Below are 25852 nucleotides of genomic sequence, written 5' to 3' on the forward strand. Positions count from 1 at the left end.
AAAATATATAGTTTCCAACAAAATTTGTTAAGCAATCATTTTTCAAGTAAACACGGTCGAAGTCCAGACTCACTAATGCATCCTAACAAACTCGATAAGACACACTAATGAAAAATTCTGGTTCTCTAAGACCAACACTCGGATACCAACTGAAATGTCCCGTTCTTATTGATTAAAAAACGTTCCATATTAATTGATTTCGTTGCGAGGTTTTGACCTCTATATGAGACGTTTTTCAAAGACTGCATTCATTTTAAAACAAACCATAACCTTTATTTCATCAATAAAGGTTTAAAAAGCTTTACGTAGATTATCAAATAATGATAATCTAAAATATCCTGTTTACACACGACCATTACATAATGGTTTATAATACAAATATATTATAACAAAATAAGTTTCTTGAATGCAGTTTTTACACAATATCATACAAGCATGGACTCCAAATCTCGTCCTTATTTAAGTATGCGACAGCGGAAGCTCTTAATAATCACCTGAGAATAAACATGTTTAAAACGTCAACAAAAATGTTGGTGAGTTATAGGTTTAACCTATATATATCAAATCATAATAATAGACCACAAGATTTCATATTTCAATACACATCCCATACATAGAGATAAAAATCATTCATATGGTGAACACCTAGTAACCGACATTAACAAGATGTATATATAAGAATATCCCCATCATTCCGGGACATCCTTCGGATATGATATAAATTTCAAAGTACTAAAGCATCCGGTACTTTGGATGAGGTTTGTTAGGCCCAATAGATCTATCTTTAGGATTCGCGTCAATTAGGGTGTCTGTTCCCTAATTCTTAGATTACTAGACTTAATAAAAAGGGGCATATTCGATTTCGATAATTCAACCATAGAATGTAGTTTCACGTACTTGTGTCTATTTTGTAAATCATTTATAAAACCTGCATGTATTCTCATCCCAAAAATATTAGATTTTAAAAGTGGGACTATAACTCACTTTCACAGATTTTTACTTCGTCGGGAAGTAAGACTTGGCCACTGGTTGATTCACGAACCTATAACAATATATACATATATATCAAAGTATGTTCAAAATATATTTACAACACTTTTAAAATATTTTGATGTTTTAAGTTTATTAAGTCAGCTGTCCTCGTTAGTAACCTACAACTAGTTGTCCACAGTTAGATGTACAGAAATAAATCGATAAATATTATCTTGAATCAATCCACGAACCAGTGTATACGTATCTCAGTATTGATCACAACTCAAACTATATATATTTTGGAATCAACCTCAACCCTGTATAGCTAACTCCAACATTCACATATAGAGTGTCTATGGTTGTTCCGAAATATATATAGATGTGTCGACATGATAGGTCGAAATATTGTATAAGTGTCTATGGTATCTCAAGATTACATAATATACAATACAAGTTGATTAAGTTATGGTTGGAATAGATTTGTTACCAATTTTCACGTAGCTAAAATGAAAAAAATTATCCAATCTTGTTTTACCCATAACTTCTTCATTTTAAATCCGTTTTGAATGAATCAAATTGCTATGGTTTCATATTGAACTCTATTTTATGAATCTAAACAGAAAAAGTATAGGTTTATAGTCGGAAAAATAAGTTACAAGTCGTTTTTGTAAAGGTAGTCATTTCAGTCGAAAAAACGACGTCTAGATGACCATTTTAGAAAACATACTTCCACTTTGAGTTTAACCATAATTTTTGGATATAATTTCATGTTCATAATAAAAATAATTTTCTCAGAATAACAACTTTTAAATCAAAGTTTATCATAGTTTTTAATTAACTAACCCAAAACAGCCCGCGGTGTTACTACGACGGCGTAAATCCGGTTTTACGGTGTTTTTCGTATTTCCAGGTTTTAAATCATTAAGTTAGCATATCATATAGATATAGAACATGTGTTTAGTTGATTTTAAAATTCAAGTTAGAAGTATTAACTTTTGTTTGCGAACAAGTTTAGAATTAACTAAACTATGTTCTAGTGATTACAAGTTTAAACCTTCGAATAAGATAGCTTTATATGTATGAATCGAATGATGTTATGAACATCATTACTACCTTAAGTTCCTTGGATAAACCTACTGGAAAAGAGAAAAATGGATCTAGCTTCAACGGATCCTTGGATGGCTCGAATTTCTTGAAGCAGAATCATGATACGAAAACAAGTTCAAGTAAGATCATCATTTGAAATAAGATTGTTATAGTTATAGAAATTGAACCAAAGTTTGAATATGATTATTACCTTGTATTAGAATGATAACCTACTGTAAGAAACAAAGATTTCTTGAGGTTGGATGATCACCTTACAAGATTGGAGGTGAGCTACCAAACTTGAAAGTATTCTTGATTTTATGTAACTAGAACTTGTAGAATTTATGAAGAACACTTAGAACTTGAAGATAGAACTTGAGAGAGATCAATTAGATGAAGAAAATTGAAGAATGAAAGTGTTTGTAGGTGTTTTTGGTCGTTGGTGTATGGATTAGATATAAAGGATATGTAATTTTGTTTTCATGTAAATAAGTCATGAATGATTACTCATATTTTTGTAATTTTATGAGATATTTCATGCTAGTTGTAACGACCCGCACTTTTTCGATCATTCTATACTTATAAGATTAATATTTACATAAATTAAACCTTGCCAACATGATAAGCAATCCAAATTGTCGAGACTTATATTTCCGAAAAGAGTTTTACACAACGTTTGACCGTCTAGTTTGACCGATGATATCACGAACTATACAATATATGATAATTATACGTTTGTGTATATATATGTATATATACATATTTAACATGATTAAAGAATGTTTTAATACCTCATTTTATATTAATAACAACAAGTTATATGTGTATTTTGAAACTACTAACTTAAGTTTTCAAAATGATAACAATACGTAACGTTAATTGACATAAATACTTAAGGCTTATAATGTTTATACATATATTGTATAAGTAATGTATTTAATCACTTTTAAAGACTTAAATACATAAAATCATATAAGTGTATTCACAAAAGATAGCTATATTTGAATCCTCATTCCATTTTTCACAAAATTTCTATACGTATACCTAGAGTATTTGTACTCGTATCATACCTAGCTTCTATACGTATTTACTAATAGCAAATACACATCAAATCATCACCTAATCAGCTGCTATTGTTGCCCTCATCAAGAGGGAATACCTTTTGACATTTACCTACAATAATTATACAAGAATACAAGGTAAAATTTTGTTCTTGTCCCCCCCTTGGTCACGCCATCCACCACCATAAATACACCCTCATTCTTCAACTTCTACTACTTCATTTTGCTAAGTTAAGAACACCACTCCATAACTCTTAAACCCCTTAATCATCTCAGCTCACATCTATAGAAATCTAGCTCCAAAAACACTAGTTAAACACCATAAGAAAACCATACAAAAACACTTCAAGAAAACCCTCCAAGAACACCAACTTACTTCCAATCTTTCATCCACCTCTAGTACCCTTTTGATTCTAGCTTCTTACTTCTCTTTTACAGCAACTTCATCCAAGGAACTTGAGGTAGAATCTATGTTCATAACCTTATTCGATTCATATATATATAGCTATCATATTTTGTGGTATACAAGTTTAACAACAAGAACATAGTTTGAATGTTTTCAAACTTGTTTGCAAACTAAATAGATCCTTCTAACTTAACTTTTAAAATACTTCAAGACCTGTAATATAACTTATGTATATGCTAATTTAACAAGGTAAAACTTGGTTTTTCAAAGTATAAGTATTTTTAGAAAAATGGTCATTAAATGATTTTGTTGTAACAAAAATGTTTAACTTCATATGTTTCACTAATGTTTCACTTATGCCGTATGATTTTGAATACAAACCAAGGTATTTACAGTTCATAGTCTTAAAGAAGAACTCGATCCAAGAAGATGGCAATTTGAATCAACGAAAACGGATTTGTAACGAAGAAACTATGACCGAAACAAAATTGGTTATCCTAGATCATTTCAACTACGGGATCAATTGGAAAAAAAGATATAAATCACATATTTCTAAGATAACATGATATTTTATATATATGTACTTATAATTCAATTTTATATGGTTCAGGATCACCCGTAAACAATATGAGAAGATTAATCATAAGATCCCATGATTGTACGCAACACGTCATTTGACAACACCGGTACCATGGGTCAAGATTAATCTCGACCAATACATATACGAGGGGGTTTTATTTATTTCGTTGGGGGTTTTATTTATTTCATTGCGGGTATATTAAACATCTAAAAATGAACCATTAAAATTGAATTACTAACATCGGACTGCTAACTACGGACTAAGGAATTATTCAAAGTATTAAAAGTATAACAAGTATATATTTATAACGTTTGTTTAAAAATGAAAACATATTGATATATTATATATGGATAGGTTCGTGATATCAACCGGAAGACCGAGTCAAATTATTTATATAATCAAGACAAGAGTGAGTATATAGTCCCACTTTTAAACTCTAAATATTTCGGGATGAGAATACATGTATTTTTATGTTTTACATTATGGACACAAGTAACTGAAAAATATATTCTACGTTGAGTTGTACCACTGGCATACTTCCCTGTAGCTTGGTAACTAATATTTACAGCGGTATTGTAAACGCGAATCCTGTTGATAGATCTATCGGGCCTGACAACCCCAACCGGACTGGACGACCAGTATTCAACGGTTGCACAGTACTTCGTTTCGTGACTACACTTGGTACGGTGTAGTAAGATTTCATAATAAAGGGAATATGCGACGTGATTAAATGTTAAGTATGGTTACCAAGTGCTCAACCACTTAGAACATTTTTATTAAACTGTTTATATACGAAATCTTGTGGTCTATATATATATTGCTGCCGGCACTAAACCTATATCTCACCAACTTTATGTTGACCTTTTAAAACATGTCTATTCTCAGGAGATTACTAAAGCTTCCGCTGCATTATGTTGGATCTAAGCAGGATCTTGCGTACGCATGTTTGTGTCAAAAATAAAACTGCATATCCGAGATGTTGTACTGTAAAATATGCTAGAAACCGTGTTGTTATTATCATTTGAAAAGTTTGTAAGTCGAAGATTATCGCTAAACGATAATCATCTTTTTATTGTCTTAAGCTTGTAACAAAAATAATGGTTATGGTTTGCAATGTATAATATATGCAGTTTTCTTTCAAAAATGTCTCATATAGAGGTCAATACCTCGCAATGAAATCATACGTTATCTAACGCGTTCTTATGGTTAAGGACGGGTTATGACATGTGGTATCAGAGCGTTGGTCTTAGCGAACCAGGTTTGCATTAGTGTGTCTAACCAAGAAGTCGTTAGGATACATTAGTAAAGTCTGGACTTTGACCGGGTCTGATTTTAAAAACCATTGCTTATCATTGTTGGTTAAAATTTATATGTAAATATTATGTAGTACTAATGGGTTAGTTGTTGTATGATAGATGTCGGGCTCAAAACTTGTTATCACATTCAGCGACTCCGAACCAGAATCTTCAGATGGTGTTCCAGTCATTAACCTATCCGATGACGAAAATAATATCTTTGGGGAAGACTCACAAATTCCGGATGAACCGACTATAGAGAACCCGGAAAGTGAACCCGAGGAGGAAAGTGAACCCGAGGAGGAAAGTGAACCCGAGGAGGAAAGTGAACCCGAGGAGGAAAGTGAACCCGAGGAAGAAATACAGGAAATTACAAAAGACGAGTTCGAACTAGGAAAGAAACGAAAGGCTAATGAATTAGAAAATCCAAATCCCGAGTTTAATGAGAATGATGTGGCACCAATTCCACTCAACACTACCACCCCTATCCCCGCTATTCCTATTAGTGCTATCCCCGCATCTAGTTCTTCGGCTCCTCAGCCAAAACGTAGGGAGACAGCTAGGATTCGCGTTGGGGGATTCCCTGGACATAAATGTTTTGGGAAATAGACCAAACGATGCGCTGCCAAATTAAACCATGGAATCAAATAATGTTTTGTATAATATTATTAGTGTGGTTTGTTTAATGTTCGATGTAAGATAAGCATATGTAAAATAGCGAAGTATGAAATGCAATAATTTTCCATGGTTAAGTATTATTTAGATTGTAGTAATTGGTTCTGTACTAAGCTATTAAGTATGAACATTAACGGGTAGGTACTACCCTAGATATAATTATAAAACGCTAATAAGAAGAAAAGGCTTTTATAATAATACCTGGTTCATATTATTAACAAGCTATAATGTACTATAAATACACACTACATCTATAATAATCCATGTGAATAATTATTTTCTTTCATTAGGAAATGGCGCGATTGAACCGAATGACGGAACAAGAAGTCGAGAACTTCATCAACCAGCGAGTCAACGATAGAATGCTATGGGTCGAAGCTGCAAGAGCTACTGCAGTTAATCCAAATCCTCGTGTAGGATGCTCCTACAAGACGTTTCAAGCTTGCAAACCTTCATCATTCAGTGGAACGGAAGGACCTATCGGTTTAACTCGATGGATAGAAAAGATGGAGACGGTGTTCAAAATCAGCGGTTGTGATGAAAAAGACATGACCAAGTTTGCATCGTGCACTTTACAAGATAGTGCACTCACATGGTGGAAGAATTATGTGAAGGCGGTAGGAGGAGATGTAGCTTATGATACTCCATGGGAAGAATTCAAAGCAATGATAATCACCGAGTATTGTCCAAGGAATGAGGTTATTAAGTTAGAAGATGAGTTACGAAGTTTGAAGGTGGTTGGTACTGAAATCACCAACTACAACCAGCGATTCATGGAATTAGTTTTGCTATGTCCTGAATTGGTTCCAACCGAAGAACGGAAGATTGAAATGTACAAAGCTGGTTTGCCCAAAAAGGTCAAGGCAAATGTTACAGCATCGAAACCTAAGACAATTCATGAAGCTATAACCATGGCAAACGAGCTAATGGATCAGGTCATCATGGATAAGAAAGTATCCAATACTGATGTGAAGGTATCAGGTAACAAAAGAAAGTGGAATGGAAATTATGATTGAGGTAACCAACAACAATCTTTTAAGAAACAAGAAAACACGCAAGGTGCGGGTAGTGGTTTAAGCTTTGGTTATAAAGGACAAAATCCTTTATGTAACCGATGCCACAAACATCACTCTGGCTACTGTAATGTGGTATGCAACAAATGTAATCGAAAGGGTCATCTTGCTGAAGATTGTAAGGCTCTCGTTACAAATGCAAATGGTAACAAGACTCCTGCCACCAACGCAAATAGAACTGCTTTGGCTAACATTACTTGTTTTGGGTGTGGAAAACAAGGTCACTATAAGAGCCAGTTCCCGAATCAGAATGGCGGACCTGCACGTGGAAGAGCGTTTGTTATTAATGCTAGAGAGGCACGAGAAGACCCGGAGCTTGTTACGGGTACGTTTACCATTAATAACTTATCAGCATCTATTTTATTTGATACTGGCGCCGATAGAAGTTACGTGTGTATAAATTTTTACACTAAATTGAATTGTTCATCATTACCTCTAGATGCTAAGTACTTGATTGAGTTAGCTAATGGTAAACTAATTGAAGCCGATAAAATTTGTCGTGATTGTGAAATAAATCTAGCCGGAGAAACGTTTAAAATCGACTTAATACCCGTAGAATTAGGAGGTTTTGATGTAATAGTCGGCATGGACTGGATGTCCAAAATAGGAGCGGAAGTTGTTTGTGCCAAGAAGGCAATTCGTATTCCTGGTAAGGATAAAATACCGGTGATGATTTATGGAGAGAAGGGTAATTCAAAGCTAAAACTCATTAGCTGTTTGAAAGCCAAGAAGTGTTTAGAAAAGGGATGTTACGCTATTTTAGCACATGTTAATAAAGTCGAAAAGAAAGAAAAGTGCATCAACGACGTGCCTGTGGCAAGAGATTTTCCTGAAGTTTTTCCGGAAGAATTGCCGGGATTACCTCCATTTAGATCGGTAGAATTTCAAATAGATTTAGTACCAGGAGCTGCACCAGTGGCTCGTGCTCCATATAGACTTGCACCGTCCGAGTTAAAAGAACTTCAAAGTCAGTTAAAAGAATTACTGGACCGTGGATTCATACGACCGAGTACTTCACCGTGGGGAGCTCCAATTTTGTTTGTTAAGAAGAAAGATGGATCTTTCAGGATGTGTATAGATTATCGTGAATTAAATAAGTTAACTATCAAGAATCGGTATCCATTACCGAGAATTGATGACTTATTTGATCAGTTGCAAGGATCATGTGTATATTCGAAAATCGACTTGAGATCGGGCTATCATCAACTACGCGTCAAAGAAGAGGACATTCCGAAAACTGCTTTTCGGACACGTTATGGTCATTACGAATTTTTGGTCATGCCGTTTGGATTGACGAATGCGCCAGCTGTATTCATGGACCTCATGAATCGAGTTTGTAGTCCATATTTAGATAAGTTTGTTATCGTTTTCATTGATGATATTCTTATCTATTCCAAGAGTGAGCAAGAACATGAAGAGCATTTAAGGTTGATATTAGAATTGTTGAGAAAAGAACAACTTTATGCTAAATTTTCTAAGTGTGCTTTCTGGTTGAAAGAAGTGCAATTTCTTGGCCATGTTGTTAATAGCGAAGGAATTCAGGTTGATCCAGCAAAAATTGAAGCCATTGAAAAATGGGAGACTCCTAAGACACCAACGCAAATACGCCAATTTTTGGGTTTAGCCGGTTATTATAGAAGGTTTATTCAAGATTTTTCCCGAATAGCTAAGCCGTTGACAGCGTTAACGCAAAAAGGGAAGAAATATGAATGGACCTCGGTGCAGGAGAACGCATTTCAAATACTGAAGAAGAAGTTAACTACGGCGCCTATATTATCGTTACCAGAAGGGAACAATGATTTTGAAATATATTGTGACGCTTCGCGACAAGGTTTTGGTTGTGTTCTTATGCAACGGAAGAAAGTTATTGCATTTGCATCCCGACAATTGAAGATTCACGAGCGAAATTATACGACGCATGATCTAGAATTGGGAGCAGTCGTGTTTGCATTAAAGATGTGGAGACACTACTTGTATGGGGTTAAATTCACTGTGTTTACTGATCATAAAAGCCTTCAACATATTTTCGATCAAAAACAGCTGAACATGAGGCAACGTAGGTGGGTCGAGCTGATAAACGACTATGATTGTGAAATTCGTTATCATCCCGGGAAGGCGAACGTGGTGGCCGATGCTCTAAGCAGAAAGGAACGAGAACCAATTCGAGTACGAGCGATGAACATAAAAATTCGCATGAATCTCAACTCACAAATCAAAGAAGTTCAACGAGAAGCACTTACTAAAGAAAATATAGGAAATGAAATAATGAAGAAGTATGAGAAGCAACTCGTTATGCGGGAAGATGGAATTCGATATTTTGCAAATCGTATTTGGGTACCGAAGTTGGGTGGATTAAGGAAGTTGATATTGAACGAGGCACATAAGACAAGATATTCGATACATCCTGGAGTTGGAAAGATGTACCAAGATCTTAAGACGCATTATTGGTGGCCTAATTTGAAGACAGACGTTGCAACATATGTTGGGGAATGTTTAACTTGTTCCAAAGTCAAAGCAGAACACCAGAAGCCGTCAGGGTTACTTCAACAACCAGAAATTCCAGAATGGAAATGGGACGGTATTACCATGGATTTCATCACGAAGTTACCAAAGACTGCCTGGGGATACGACACCATTTGGGTAATTGTTGATCGTCTCACCAAGTCTGCACATTTCTTGCCTATAAAGGAAACAGATAGAATGGAGAAACTATTACGATTGTATATAAAGGAAGTTGTTTCAAGACATGGAATACCTATTTCCATTATATCCGATCGTGATGGTAGATTTACCTCAAAGTTTTGGCAATCACTACAGGAGGCACTAGGAACTCGTTTGGATATGAGTACCGCATATCATCCGCAGACCGATGGGCAGAGTGAAAGAACAATTCAGACTCTTGAAGATATGCTCAGGGCATGTGTGATCGATTTTGGAAACGGATGGGATAAGTATCTACCGTTAGCAGAATTCTCGTATAATAATAGTTATCATGCGAGCATTGGAGCTGCACCATTCGAAGCATTGTATGGAAGGAAGTGTAGATCTCCTATCTGTTGGAATGAAGTAGGAGATCGGCATTTAACTGGTCCCGAGATCATACATGAAACGACTGAGAAGATAGTGCAAATCAAGGAGAGATTGAAAACAGCCCGTAGTCGCCAAAAGAGCTACGCCGATGTCCGAAGGAAACCATTAGAGTTTCAGGTCGGGGACATGGTTATGCTAAAGGTGTCACCTTGGAAAGGTGTGATACGGTTCGGCAAAAGGGGTAAACTGAACCCAAGGTACGTAGGCCCGTTTAAGATCATCGAACGCATTGGACCGGTAGCTTATCGACTCGAGTTACCACAACAACTCGCCGGAGTACATAATACCTTTCACGTCTCAAATCTTAAGAAGTGTCTTGCAAAGGAAGACCTCACCATTCCTCTTGAAGAAATCCATGTCGACGAGAAACTACAATTCGTCGAAGAACCAATCGAAATCATGGACCGTGAAGTTAAACAGCTCAAACAGAGTAATATACCGATTGTTAAGGTTCGTTGGAATGCTAGAAGAGGTCCCGAGTTTACTTGGGAATGCGAGGATCAGATGAAACGAAAGTATCCGCACTTGTTTCTCGATGACGCAAAATAGGTACAATTTTAAAATTTCGGGACGAAATTTATTTAACGGGGAGGTAATGTAACGACCCGCACTTTTTCGATCATTCTATACTTATAAGATTAATATTTACATAAATTAAACCTTGCCAACATGATAAGCAATCCAAATTGTCGAGACTTATATTTCCGAAAAGAGTTTTACACAACGTTTGACCGTCTAGTTTGACCGATGATATCACGAACTATACAATATATGATAATTATACGTTTGTGTATATATATGTATATATACATATTTAACATGATTAAAGAATGTTTTAATACCTCATTTTATATTAATAACAACAAGTTATATGTGTATTTTGAAACTACTAACTTAAGTTTTCAAAATGATAACAATACGTAACGTTAATTGACATAAATACTTAAGGCTTATAATGTTTATACATATATTGTATAAGTAATGTATTTAATCACTTTTAAAGACTTAAATACATAAAATCATATAAGTGTATTCACAAAAGATAGCTATATTTGAATCCTCATTCCATTTTTCACAAAATTTCTATACGTATACCTAGAGTATTTGTACTCGTATCATACCTAGCTTCTATACGTATTTACTAATAGCAAATACACATCAAATCATCACCTAATCAGCTGCTATTGTTGCCCTCATCAAGAGGGAATACCTTTTGACATTTACCTACAATAATTATACAAGAATACAAGGTAAAATTTTGTTCTTGTCCCCCCCTTGGTCACGCCATCCACCACCATAAATACACCCTCATTCTTCAACTTCTACTACTTCATTTTGCTAAGTTAAGAACACCACTCCATAACTCTTAAACCCCTTAATCATCTCAGCTCACATCTATAGAAATCTAGCTCCAAAAACACTAGTTAAACACCATAAGAAAACCATACAAAAACACTTCAAGAAAACCCTCCAAGAACACCAACTTACTTCCAATATTTCATCCACCTCTAGTACCCTTTTGATTCTAGCTTCTTACTTCTCTTTTACAGCAACTTCATCCAAGGAACTTGAGGTAGAATCTATGTTCATAACCTTATTCGATTCATATATATATAGCTATCATATTTTGTGGTATACAAGTTTAACAACAAGAACATAGTTTGAATGTTTTCAAACTTGTTTGCAAACTAAATAGATCCTTCTAACTTAACTTTTAAAATACTTCAAGACCTGTAATATAACTTATGTATATGCTAATTTAACAAGGTAAAACTTGGTTTTTCAAAGTATAAGTATTTTTAGAAAAATGGTCATTAAATGATTTTGTTGTAACAAAAATGTTTAACTTCATATGTTTCACTAATGTTTCACTTATGCCGTATGATTTTGAATACAAACCAAGGTATTTACAGTTCATAGTCTTAAAGAAGAACTCGATCCAAGAAGATGGCAATTTGAATCAACGAAAACGGATTTGTAACGAAGAAACTATGACCGAAACAAAATTGGTTATCCTAGATCATTTCAACTACGGGATCAATTGGAAAAAAAGATATAAATCACATATTTCTAAGATAACATGATATTTTATATATATGTACTTATAATTCAATTTTATATGGTTCAGGATCACCCGTAAACAATACGAGAAGATTAATCATAAGATCCCATGATTGTACGCAACACGTCATTTGACAACACCGGTACCATGGGTCAAGATTAATCTCGACCAATACATATACGAGGGGGTTTTATTTATTTCGTTGGGGGTTTTATTTATTTCATTGCGGGTATATTAAACATCTAAAAATGAACCATTAAAATTGAATTACTAACATCGGACTGCTAACTACGGACTAAGGAATTATTCAAAGTATTAAAAGTATAACAAGTATATATTTATAACGTTTGTTTAAAAATGAAAACATATTGATATATTATATATGGATAGGTTCGTGATATCAACCGGAAGACCGAGTCAAATTATTTATATAATCAAGACAAGAGTGAGTATATAGTCCCACTTTTAAACTCTAAATATTTCGGGATGAGAATACATGTATTTTTATGTTTTACATTATGGACACAAGTAACTGAAAAATATATTCTACGTTGAGTTGTACCACTGGCATACTTCCCTGTAGCTTGGTAACTAATATTTACAGCGGTATTGTAAACGCGAATCCTGTTGATAGATCTATCGGGCCTGACAACCCCAACCGGACTGGACGACCAGTATTCAACGGTTGCACAGTACTTCGTTTCGTGACTACACTTGGTACGGTGTAGTAAGATTTCATAATAAAGGGAATATGCGACGTGATTAAATGTTAAGTATGGTTACCAAGTGCTCAACCACTTAGAACATTTTTATTAAACTGTTTATATACGAAATCTTGTGGTCTATATATATATTGCTGCCGGCACTAAACCTATATCTCACCAACTTTATGTTGACCTTTTAAAACATGTCTATTCTCAGGAGATTACTAAAGCTTCAACTGCATTATGTTGGATCTAAGCAGGATCTTGCGTACGCATGTTTGTGTCAAAAATAAAACTGCATATCCGAGATGTTGTACTGTAAAATATGCTAGAAACCGTGTTGTTATTATCATTTGTAAAGTTTGTAAGTCGAAGATTATCGCTAAACGATAATCATCTTTTTATTGTCTTAAGCTTGTAACAAAAATAATGGTTATGGTTTGCAATGTATAATATATGCAGTTTTCTTTCAAAAATGTCTCATATAGAGGTCAATACCTCGCAATGAAATCATACGTTATCTAACGCGTTCTTATGGTTAAGGACGGGTTATGACACTAGTTGCCAAATGATGGTTCCCACATGTGTTAGGTGACTCACATGGACTGCTAAGAGCTGATCATTGGAGTGTATATACCAATAGTACATACATCTAAAAGCTGTGTATTGTATGAGTACGAATACGGGTGCATACGAGTAGAATTGTTGATGAAACTGAACGAGGATGTAATTGTAAGCATTTTTGTTTATTAGAAGTAGTTTTATAAGTGTATTGAAGTCTTACAAAAGTGTATAAATACATATTAAAACACTACATGTATATACATTTTAACTGAGTCGTTAAGTCATCGTTAGTCGTTACATGTAAGTGTTGTTTTGAAACCTTTAGGTTGACGATCTTGTTAAATGTTGTTAACCCAATGTTTATAATATCAAATGAGATTTTAAATTATTATATTATCATGATATTATCATGTATGAATATCTCTTAATATGATATATATACATTAAATGTCTTTACAACGATAATCGTTACATATATGTCTCGTTTAAAAACCATTAAGTTAGTAGTCTTGTTTTTACATATGTAGTTCATTGTTAATATACTTAATGATATGTTTACTTATCATAGTATCATGTTAACTATATATATATATCCATATATATGTCATCATATAGTTTTTACAAGTTTTAACGTTCGTGAATCACCGGTCAACTTGGGTGGTCAATTGTCTACATGAAACATATTTCAATTAATCAAGTCTTAACAAGTTTGATTGCTTAACATGTTGGAAACATTTAATCATGTAAATATCAATCTCAATTAATATATATAAACATGGAAAAGTTCGGGTCACTACAGTCAAGGTTAGAAGTTATGGAACCATTGTAAGTGTAATACATGGTGGATAACTCCGATTTATTGGGTAGAATTAAGTAAGGACTGGTTTAAGTTATAAATGGTGATTCAATGCACTACAATACAAACTTAGTTTATACATCGTAAAGGATGATGTAGAACCATCAGAGGTTCTAATTTGGCTATACACCTTTATAATTTACCAAAACCACTGACAGGAAGGAACTCAAAATATAACCCCTAACTTGGGTAATACACTGAGGTGTTAAGAAAGGTAGGATTATATGTATATGACTATGCTACTTTATTAGTACGCCCGGGTATGCATTTTATCCAAGATTGGACGCTTATATCCTTTGACAGATAAATATCGGGAGTTGAGCATAGTCCATCTGATCAGAATCATGATAACCTAGTTCCTCGTGATATGCTGTAATAACCCAACTTTTTCCGTTTACTATCGTGACTTGTCCGTTAAGTATTTAACGGTGGTTACTTAGACTTGTGTGTTTAATAGAATTAAATACATGCGTATTAGAGAGATTCTTGAATTAATAGGTTATATTAATTTATGAATTTATTTCTGAAAGTGAAATAACTAGAAAACGTTACGATTAAGTTAATCGCCTAGAAAGCTTTTCAGTTTACGGAACTCAGAAAAACGACGAAATAATTATTATCAATAATTATTAACTTTAAGAATAACTAATTTAATTTATTATTCATTTAATGAATTAAATCCGATGATTTTGTTTCAACGACTAGTTAACGTTCCAGAGATCCTGTACGGTTAACAACATTCGAAACGGACCACGCGCATTCAAGTAAATAAGCAAAACGAGCCCAGGAACACCCCTATAGGGCTTCAGGACCGAACCCCCTAGTGGACACCCATATGGACTTGACTTGGGCTACAAGGTCACTAGTTATCTTAATTAGGCCCTAATTACTATCTATAAATAGGAAAGAAAATCATGGGAACCCTTATTTTTCCCATTCTAGTCGACATCTCCCTCTCTCCCTCTCCGTCTTGGCCGTCGGCCATCACCACCCCACAACTACCATCAAAAGTTGAAATTAGAAGAAACCTTGTGCATCAAAGTTGCTCTACGCATCGTTCTACGTCTTGTATTGTCATTTAATTGATCGTTTGAGGTATAATCACAAACCCTAACTTTTCTAAATCTGAATTTTATGCAATTACATATTGTAATCAAGTCTAGTGCTCAATTAATGGTGTCTAGTGTTATTATTTATTGTTTGTTTGCGTAATTAACGTCATATGTATGAAAAACGAATTTGTTTCTTGTTTATATGATGAGATCTGATCTTGTAATATGTTTAAATAGAAATATATCAAAAATTTATTAATTTTAGACTCCGATTTTGCGTGATTTGGTTATCGTATGCTTAATCGAAGATTTGACTTTGTTTTGTGCGTAATTCGAATTTTCTGAGTTGCATGCTTTGTATTTTAGCTTATATAAAGTGTACTTCTGTATTCCTTATGAAAAGTTATGCAAATTGGACTTAATATTTGCGTCAAAAGGTTATGTAATTCTCCCGTTATGTCAAAACGAAGATTTGGTTTTTAAAGTGAGCTGAATCGTTTTTCAAAGTTACATAAAAATTGCTAGAGTGAACTAGAAGTTTATTGAGACTTTGATCTTCTGGAATATGTTAGTATATATGTTACTTGACATGTTTCATTTGTATGCAAACTTGCGAGAACGTGATTTTCCATGAGATATATTCTCATCTAAGTGATGTGTCTAGTTGATGATTAAAAACTGATGAGTCTGTAATGGTTTGCAAAACTGTACAAATTGGCTAAAGAAATGTTTTTCATTATTTTATCACTAAAAGTTTCTGATGTTTTGAGATGACTCTAATTGGCCGTTCGTCAAAATATATTTTCTATATTTTTTGAAAAATGTTTAAACACTGACGCGCGGGAAGAAATTGCTGTATTGAACTATGATTAGACTCTTTCTGATATTGGACTTTTATTTAATGTATGAAGCTTTGGCTAGACTTTTTGGAATTGATTTTAAGTGTAGTTATGATCTAGAGTTGTCATGATTTAATGATTTATGTGCTTTGAGCTATAGTTGGATCTTTCTACGACGTACGAATTTTTAAGGCGTGCTTTAAGGTGCAAAAGTGCAATATGCTTAATTATGACTCGTAAAGTGATACTTGACCTAGATTTGACTTATATATTGATAGTGCTCCAAATGAACATTTATTTAGGCGTAATATCCTTCCAATATGTAAAGCTTTTATTTGAAATCGTTCTATTTTTATGTAATAATCGTTTAAATAAATAAGTGCGAAGACAAAAGAAGAAAATGACGATTTAAAGACGCAAATGACCAAAAAGCTCAAATGTAAAAGTTACAATCCAAGTGGTTCCATTTATTGATGAGAAACGTCTATAATTTACAAGAGTACAAGCCGCGGAATGCAAAGTACAAAATATCTACGCGTACGAAAGGACGTTCGAAAATCCAGAACCGAGGCATAAACAGAGCATAAACGTACGACTCAACGGAGCTAAAATTACAAGTCTACTATGCACAAGAATATAATATAATATATATATATAATTATATAAAATTATATATATTATATTATATATTAAATAAACTCAGCAGCCCACGTTTCAATTGCAAAATATCTGAGTATAGGCAGGCCATGCGATTGCATGGCTAGGATGCATGAAAATCATGCGATCTCATGGAAGGGGAATACTGGACAAGTCTATAAATTGCAACGTTTTTGGACGAATTTTACACACTCTTTTCATTCCTTCTTCTGTAAACATAAATATATTTATATTATAATTTAATATAAGTTAATTTTAATAATAAATTTATGGTTTAGTTGGGTTATTGTAAGAAATGTTTTATGGGTTTTAAGTCGAAACTCTGTCCGGGTAACGCTACGCGATAAATAATCACTGTAAGCTATGTTCTTCCCTTTTCAATTAATGTATCGTAACTAAGTTATTATTATGCTTATTTGAGCCGAAGTAATCGTGATGTTGGACTAAATATTTAAGATGGGGTTATTGGATTTTGTACCATAATTTGGGTTTTGATAAAAGACCGACACTTGTGGACATTGAACTATGGACTATTAATAGATGGCGGGTATTGTCTAATAGAATAACAACTAATTGGACTCTGTCGAACCTATCTTCAAATTAGTTAATCTAATAATTATTAAATGATTATGAATGTTCTATTTAGTGACGTTTATACGACATCTGTTACAATCATTTAATTAATTATTCGGGTTGGGTAATTGATTATTCAAACTGATCAAGTGTGTAAATTAATATTCATATCTCATTAAAACAGGGGTGGATTACATTCAAGGGTAATTGGTGTAATTGTTAATAAAGTATTAAAACCTTAGATTACACGCAGTCGATAACCTGGTGTAATCATTAACAATGTATTAAAACCTTATTACGGTTTAAATCCCCAATTAGTTGGAATATTTGACTTCGGGTATAAGGTTAATTTGGCGAAGACTCTCGCACTTTATAATTATGACCGATGAACTATTATGGACAAAAACCAGATTGGTTTCAATTAATTCAGGACAAAGGACAATTAACCTAAAGTAATAAATTAAAATCAAAACGTCAAACATCATGGTTACGGAAGTTTAAATAAGCATAATTGTGTTATTTTATATCTCATCTTACTTTTATTTACTGTCATTTTATTTATTGTCACTTTAAATATTGTTATTTATTTTACGCACTTTAATTATCGTCATTTATCTTTACGCTTAAAAATATAAAATCGACAAAATGGTCATTAAACGGTAAACCTCCCTTTTATAATAATAATAATTGTAATATATATATTTATATTTTGTACAAATATAGTTATATAAAAATATATTGTAAAATAAGCCGTCTCCCTGTGGAACGGACCGGAATTACTAAAAACTATACTACTCTATGATTAGGTACACTGACTATAGTGTTGTAGCAAGGTTTAGGTATATCCTATCTGTAAATAAATTAAATAAAACCTGTGTAATATTTCTTCGTATTTCGTAGTAAAATATAATAGTATTTCGTAAACCCCATCGCTCGCACATCAAGTTTTTGGCGCTGCTGCCGGGGACCCAGTGAAAAACGCTATATTTTTGTAAAAACATTATTTCTTATATCGTAAAAATATTTTGTTTTAATAACAAGTGCTTTTTCTTTATAATTAAGATTTAGGCGCTTTAGAATTTTGCGACGCCGTTTATATATTTTAGTGCCTTTTAAGTTATTTCCGTTTTAGATATACAATTCCTTTTAAGCTTTAATACTTTTAGGCGCAACTTTTTTAGATTTAGTTTTTAGACTTTTAAGTTTCGACGTTTTTCTTTCTTATTTTTATTTTTCGACGTTTTTCGACGCACTTCTTTTTCTTTCTTATTTCTACGCTCTAGTTTTTAGGACATAGAATTTTCTTTATTTTCTTTAAATTTCGACGAAAAATTATTTTAAGCGATTAAATTGATAGACATCCAAATTTTCTGGTTCGTAGTAATAGTTGGATTTGTTAATGGCGAGTTGTGGGCTTCTAATTTAAAGGGTCCTGGCTACCTGCTGCATCTATTGGCTATTCGAAACGTGAGAAAAATCAGAAAAGTCTATTAATTTGATAACTTATATAATTTTTATTTTTATAACTAATAGGATATTCAGTGAATGCACCGAGCAAAACGTTCACCACCTTTCATTCGTTCACCACCTGTAACTCGATCAAGATATCTTGCCAATATTATCACCGTTGATTTTTCTTTAGAATCATCATCTAGTCGAACAATTACTCCAATTCGAATTTCCGATAATCCATCTTTTGAACCCGATGTCACAATTGAGAACCCGGAGGATATTAAGGGACAATTCCAAGATCCTGAACTACTAATCATTCCTCCTGAACCACAAACTGTTAAATCAGAATCATCTAGTGATTCAGGTTCAACAAATACAAATATGGAAGAAACAGAACCTCAAAGTATGGAAGACCGAATGAGAGCCACACGCACGGGACAAGGTCACGCTATTATTAAGCCAGATATTAATGCATCAGATTTTCAAATCAAAGGACAAATCCTACACATGGTCACTAATCAATGCCAATTTGGTGGTACAGCAAAGGAAGATCTAAACGAACATCTTTGAACTTTTAATAGGATTTGTAATCTATTTAAAATCCGAGAAGTTGAGGATGAAACTATTTATCTTATGTTGTTCCCCTGGAATTTAATGGGAGAAGCCAAAGATTGGTTAGAATCGTTACCTGAAGGAGCGATTGACACATGGGATGTTTTAGTTGAGAAATTTCTTAAAAGATTCTTTCCGGCATCTAAAGTCGTGAGACTTCAAGGAGAAATTGTCACGTTCATGCAAAAGCCAAATGAAACATTATATGAGGCATGGACAAGATTCAGAAAAATGTTGAGAGCATGTCCTCAACACGGTCTAGATACTTATCAAATAGTGCAAATATTTTACAAAGGTGTCGACGTCACCACATGAAAAGACATCGACACAGCAGCTGGTGGTTCCATTATGAAGAAAACCGCAACCGAAGCTCACAAGATAATTGATAATACAGCTTCTCACTCTCATGAGTGGCATCAGGAAAAAGATATCTTTCATTTGTCTAAATCGGCTAGAGCCGATTTTAGCCATGACTTTGATTCTGTTTCCGCAAAAATAGATTCTTTTGAAAGACGAATGGAAAAGATGAATAAAGATATTCACGCAATACGAATCAGTTGTGAGCAATGCGGTGGACCACACTTAATGAAAGATTGTCACATTGAACAAACAATGGAACAACGAGAGAATGTTTCCTACATGAACCAAAGGCCGGGAAATAATTATCAACCGCCAAGGCCAAACTTCAATCGAAATTAAAACATTCTTTACAATCCAAATGGACCCAACAATAACTCGTATAACCAACAAGGTCTGAATAACCAACCAACTCAAAACAACACTTTCAATCAACAAAGACCTATTTTGTATAAACCACCACAACAAACCGAAGAGAAAAAGTCAAATCTGGAAGAAATGGTACAAAAGCTAGTTGAATCTCAAACACAATTTATTGCTACTCAAACCCAAACGAATGAGAGGTTTGATAATTCATTTAGAACTCAACAAGCTTCCATTTTGAATCTAGAAAAACATGTATGTACTCTTGCTAGCATGATGAGTGAGAGGGAATATGGAAAGCTACCGAGTGATACTGAAGTAAATCCTTGGAATGAGAATGTTAATATGGTGTCAACAAATTATGAAAAAACAACTCCAGAAGATGGGAAGGTTTTAGATGTGAATACAATGAAGAAGTTACAACACCACTACCACAGTGGTGGCACCATACAGACCACCCATCCCGTTTCCAAGAAAAGGAGTTGAGTATGAGCAAGTAATAGGTAATAAAGTTTGTGATACCTTTGGAAAGAAGAAGAAGAAGAATAAGAAAGTGCAAGAAACAAAAACAGTAGAAGTAAACCCGGTAAAGACAGTTCCACCAAAACCTCCACCCAGGTTAGGTGATCCGGGTGAATTTATTGTTCCTTGTCTACTTAGTGATTGTGTCATGTATGATGCACTAGCAGATTTAGGTGTGAGTATAAGTGTTATGCCTCTTTCCTTATATAAGAGATTAGGGGTAGGTGAGTTAAGTCCAACGGAAATGAGTGTTCGACTCTTTGATCAAACCATTAAGCACCCAGTTGGAATTACTGACAACCTACCCATTCAAGTAGGTAATTTAACCTTTCTAGTCGAATTTATTGTCATTGACATAGAAGAGGAGTCAAACATTTCTCTAATTTTAGGTCGACCATTCTTACCGTCCACCGGGGCATTATTTGATGTAAGAGAGGGTAGAATGACACTTAGTGATGGTGACAAATCGATCACCTTTGTGAGTCGAAAGTCTAAATCTCCACCAACCAAGACCATTGAACCAATAAAAATGATTGGTAAGAACCATATTGTTTTACCAACTCCAACAGTAGTGCTTAAAAATAATAAAAAGCCTAAGTGTGGGGAAGATGAAGTAACACCTAATGATGACCTGATAACAAAGAACCCCGTTGTTGATACGAACTTAAATGATCCCGTTATTAACAGTTCAATGAAGAAACTTATTAAACGGATTCGCGATGCTAGAATTAAGGGGAACTTAAGTTATGTAACCGGTTAGTATCCAATCTATCACCTAAAGAAAAGGCGAAACTAGCTGAATTTGTGGATATTACACAGGAATCCGACCAACGGCTTAAAGCAAAAGTCACATATATTCAAGTTCATTATGGTCCAAGAGAAATTGACGATGAAGTTAATCACAATTTCGACACCACAGCTACCTAAGTGTGAGGAGATTTAAATGTTCTAAAAAGATAATGCTGTCTAGAGTTAGTTATTCTGTTCTCATGTAGTTCCGAGAATGGAATTCGATTGGTCTTTTCCACTAGCAGACACTAAAGAACTAGTTTTTTTTCCCCCATTTTAAAATTTTTTTGTTTTGTAGGTTTTGTATGAAATTAATACGCTTTTTAAATTTAAGTTTTGTGTGGATTTAAAAACAAAATTTACTTTATTTCATTAAATTTAAAAAATGATTTCGAAAATTCGTCGTGAGTTAAACACTAGGTCATAGAACGGAAATTGCTTTACCCAAGGTCGGGGCGAAAAATTTTGTTATCATTAATTTAATATTATTGATTTAAAGTATGCCAAAAATATTATATGAATGTGGGGTTATATACCAAACTTCAAAAATATGTATATATATGTATTTTATGTTATATACAAAACAGGGTAAAACAGCGCACTTTCAAAGACTGTCATTAAGTTCAGCAAAAGCTACTAATTTTAACGACAAGATGTAAAATATCAAATGTGATTTAAACAATATATTTGCAAACTCGGTATTTTTAATCATTTTTCTACACTAATCACCCTCATGAATTTAAATTTTTACTGATTTCTTGCAAATGAGGGCATTGCAAGATCTCAAGTGTGGGGAAGGGTTATAAATTCTCTCGGGTTTACACTTGGTTTAATTGCCAAATTTTGTGAAAATTTGAAAAAATTTCAACTAAATGAATTCAAAATTATGTATATACATATTTATGAACGATAAAACTAGGTAATAATAACAAAATTATTGTTACCTCAGAGAGAACATAAATTGAGAAACAACACAAAACGTTTGAATTCATTTAAAATGGAATAAAGGAGAATAAAAAGGCAAAGAAAGAAATAAAAGCTAAGTATGGGAAGAATTCACCAAGTTCTTTAAAACATATATCACATATCTTTGTACAAGATTATTGCAGGTACTTTTGTTTTGGACGATACTAATCAGTTTTACCCAATTTACTGTAATATATTTGAATGAAAAGATGGATCTACACGATGAATCAATTCCATCATTAAAAGGAAGTAAAGTCTTCCGAAAAAGACACGCGCTTCTTGATTTAGGTCAGGAAGTTGTCGTCCAGACCAGCTGTAGGTTGACGAAAAATCTAGAAAAGTCACCTCTAAAATCAGGTAGGAAATCCACAGACCTCAGCATCAAACAGGGTCTCCAAGTGGTCAGATTTATCCTAACTATGAGAAGGATTTATCTCGTAAAATGGGGAGGGCGCCGTGCAAATTAGCTTGATAAGACTAATGAACCAGACCTCCAGAAAGGATAATCTCTTTAAAGATTAAAAATCGGCTTTTAAGCCTGATATTACTCAATCCTTGAGATTGACCGTAAAGATTGAGAATTACAAACTCATGGAATTCGATGATATCTAAACTCGAGCTTGAACGAGAAAATATTTTGATCAAATTAAAACTGATTTGTTTTCTGAAAAACCTATTTTCAATGCGTTCATTACCATTGAACATAAAATCCTAGGAATTCAATGAAATTCCTTAGGTCACCTGAACCGAATCGGGTGTCAACCATAAGAACGGTGGTTGCATAGCATGGTCGAAGACAGGACCTTGTGCCAGACCAAAAAATTATAGGGTGATCTTTACTATTGCTCCTACAAAGGATAGTAATTGCATCCGACACGTTGTGGACCATGAACATCTGCATGTCATTAGACATTGCCTTAACAGTTGCTTGTTCAACGCTTTCCTTTACAACCGGACAGTAGTTTACTAAAAGGTAATATACGGAGCAAGTATACTGGACGTGTTGCTTTCCTAATACAAGGTTAGCAAGTGGGTGACACAAAACCATAAGTTTTGAGCTAAAATTTTAAAATTTGAAACCCACAAAACCCACAAAAACATTTTGCAAACACCGGTGAAGGGTTATTCCGGAAAACTTATCTAGGGTAAAATCTAGAATGAATTTTCAAAAAGATCAAATGTTTTCATAAAGATCCAATTTCCTTAAAGGATCTACATTTTCATAGTCATGTGGGACTGTAAACCACATCGTTACTATCATTGTTTATATCGCCGTATCAAAATCACTGATGTATAAAGTGTGAGAATAAAAAAGTGATTCGTGTAAAGTGTGATTTAATTTCAAGTTCTGTATTGCTTGAGAACAAGCAACGTTCAAGTGTGGGGATATTTGATAGTGCTCCAAATGAACATATATTTAGGCGCAATATCCTTCCAATATGTAAAGCTTTTAGTTGCAATCGTTCTATTTTTATATAATAATCATTTAAATAAATAAGTGTGAAGACAAAAGAAGAAAATGACGATTTGAAGACGTAAATGACCAAAAAGCTCAAATGTACAAGTTACAATCCAAGTGGTTCCATTTATTGATGCGAAACGTCTAAAATTTATAAGAGTACAAGCCGCGAAACGCAAAGTACAAAATATCTACGCGTACGAAAGGACGTTAGAAAATCCGGAACCGAGGCATAAATCGAGAATAAACGTACGACTCAACGGAGCTAAAATTACAAGTCTACTATGCACAGGAATATAATATATATATATATATATATATATATATATATATATATATATATATATATATATATATATATATATATATATATATATATATATATATATATATATATATATATATATATATATATATATATATAAATAAACTCAGCAGCCCACGTTTTAATTGCAAAATATCTGAGTACAGGATGGCCATGCGATCGCATGGCCAGGAAGCATGAAAATTATGCGATCACATGGCAGGGGAATCCTGGCCAAGTCTATAAATTGCAACATTTTTGGACGAATTTTACATACTCTTTTCATTCCTTCTTCTGTAAACATAAATATATTTATATTATAATTTTAATATATTTTAATTTTAATAATAAAGTTATGGTTTAGTTGGGTTATTGTAAGAAATGTTTTACGGACTTTAAGTCGAAACTCTGTCCGGGTAACGCTACGCGATAAATAATCACTGTAAGATATGTTCTTCCTTTTTCAATTAATGTATCGTAACTAAGTTATAATTATGCTTATTTAAGCCGAAGTAATCGTGATGTTGGACTAAATATTTAAGATGGGGTTATTGGATTTTGTACCATAATTTGGGTTTGGACAAAAGACCGACACTTGTGGACATTGGACTATGGACTATTAATAGATGGGGGTATTGACCAATAGAATGACAACTAATTGGACACTGTCGAACCTATCTTCAAATTAGTTAATCTAATATTTATTAAATGATTATGAATGTTCTATTTAGTGACGTTTATACGACATCTGTTACAATCATTTAATTAATTATTCGGGTTGGTAATTGATTATTCAAACTGATCTAGTGGGTAAATTAATATTCATATCTCATTAAAACAGGGGTGGATTACATTCAAGGGTAATTGGTGTAATTGTTAATAAAGTATTAAAACATTGGATTACACGCAGTCAAGAACCTGGTGTAATCATTAACAATGTATTAAAACCTTATTACAGTTTAAATCCCCAATTAGTTGGAATATTTGACTTCGAGTATAAGGTTAATTTGGCGAAGACTCTTGCACTTTATAATTATGACCGATGAACTATTATGGACAAAAACCATATAGGTTTCAATTAATCCAGGACAAAGGACAATTAACCCAGAGTAATAAATTAAAATTAAAACGTCAAACATCATAGTTACGGAAGTTTAAATAAGCATAATTGTGTTATTTTATATCTCATCGTACTTTTATTTATTGTCATTTTATTTATTGTCACTTTAAATATTGTTATTTATTTTACGCACTTTAATTATCGTCATTTATCTTTACGCTTAAAAATATAAAATCGACAAACCGGTCATTAAACGGTAAACCCCCCTTTTATAATAATAATAATTGTAATATATATATTTATATTTTGTACAAATATAGTTATATAAAAATATAGTGTAAAATTAGCCGTCTTCCTGTGAAACAAACCGGACTTACTAAAAACTATACTACTCTACGATTAGGTACACTGCCTATAGTGTTG

This window comes from Rutidosis leptorrhynchoides, chromosome 5, assembly GCF_046630445.1.
Source record: "Rutidosis leptorrhynchoides isolate AG116_Rl617_1_P2 chromosome 5, CSIRO_AGI_Rlap_v1, whole genome shotgun sequence".
In the NCBI taxonomy this organism is placed as follows: domain Eukaryota; kingdom Viridiplantae; phylum Streptophyta; class Magnoliopsida; order Asterales; family Asteraceae; genus Rutidosis; species Rutidosis leptorrhynchoides.